Below are 1,195 nucleotides of genomic sequence, written 5' to 3'. Positions count from 1 at the left end.
CAGTAGAGAAGATAAAATCGGAAGCTAAACTACAAAAAGCAGCAAGCAAGGAAGAGATTGGTGGAAAGCCGATTAAATGTTACAATTGTAACAAGCTGGGTCACATTTCAAGAGATTGCCCAAAACCACAGCGAGAACGAGGCTCCTGCTACAATTGCGGTACTATGGGGCACGTAACGAAGAATTGTCCGACGAAGGAAACGAGGGAAGCGAAGGAAACCAAGGCGGAGAAGGCGCAGGTAACCAACGTGTACGGAGATCCGGACGAGGAGGACGACGTTGAGCACAGAAGAGTGGTGACATACGAAATAACGAACTGTAGTCCGAAACGAATATTATGTTTAGATACACTTTTTGATACGGGCAGCCCTATTAGTTTTCTGAAGGAACGATTTGTTGAGCGATCAGGGCTTCTCCCATTAGATGCGTCGGATCGTGAGTATTTCGGGTGTAAAAAAGCAAAGATAGAATTCTTAGGGAAGGTTTATGCGGCTATTTCTATTGAAAATTGTTCGAAAAAAAATATTAGAATGTATGTGGCACCGGAAGACACCACACTGACGCCAGCTTTACTAGGTAGGGATACACTGTCCAAATTCGGTATTAAATTGACGAAACCGACTGACGAGGACGCTTGGCAAGGAACGGGTATTAACGCTATCGAGATCAGTCATGATTTAACAAATGATTTACAGATAAACCCGGCCATGCCATACGAAACGAAAGACGAGTTAAAACAGATTTTTCGGGAGGTGTATGTAGATTATCCAAGGTCGCCAGAGCCAAGGACGAGAACGGAATTAACACTACGACTAAGCAACTCGCAACCGTTTCATTGTGCTCCGCGAAAACTCGCCTACGACAAACAACAGAAACTCAGAATAATTTTAGACAGGTTGTTAGAGAAAGGGTATATACGGAATAGCGATTCTGAATTTGCATCACCTATAGTCTTAACGGAAAAGAGAAACGGAGAACTACGTATGTGCGTAGACTATCGAGTTCTTAACAAAGCGACTGCACGAGATAATTATCCTATGCCTCTTATCGAGGATCAATTAGCGATTTTGAGGGACAAAAAGTATTTTTCGATACTAGATTTGAAGGACGGATTCCACCATGTTCGAGTTGCAAGCAAATCGGTTAGGTATACGTCGTTTGTGACTCCTTTAGGCCAGTTTGAATGGTTACGAAT

This window comes from Vollenhovia emeryi, unplaced genomic scaffold, assembly GCF_000949405.1.
Source record: "Vollenhovia emeryi isolate VEMERY1.0 unplaced genomic scaffold, V.emery_V1.0 DF940020.1, whole genome shotgun sequence".
Classification (NCBI taxonomy): domain Eukaryota; kingdom Metazoa; phylum Arthropoda; class Insecta; order Hymenoptera; family Formicidae; genus Vollenhovia; species Vollenhovia emeryi.
The sequence above is the reverse complement of the archived record's forward strand: the minus strand, read 5'-3'. Positions refer to the sequence as shown.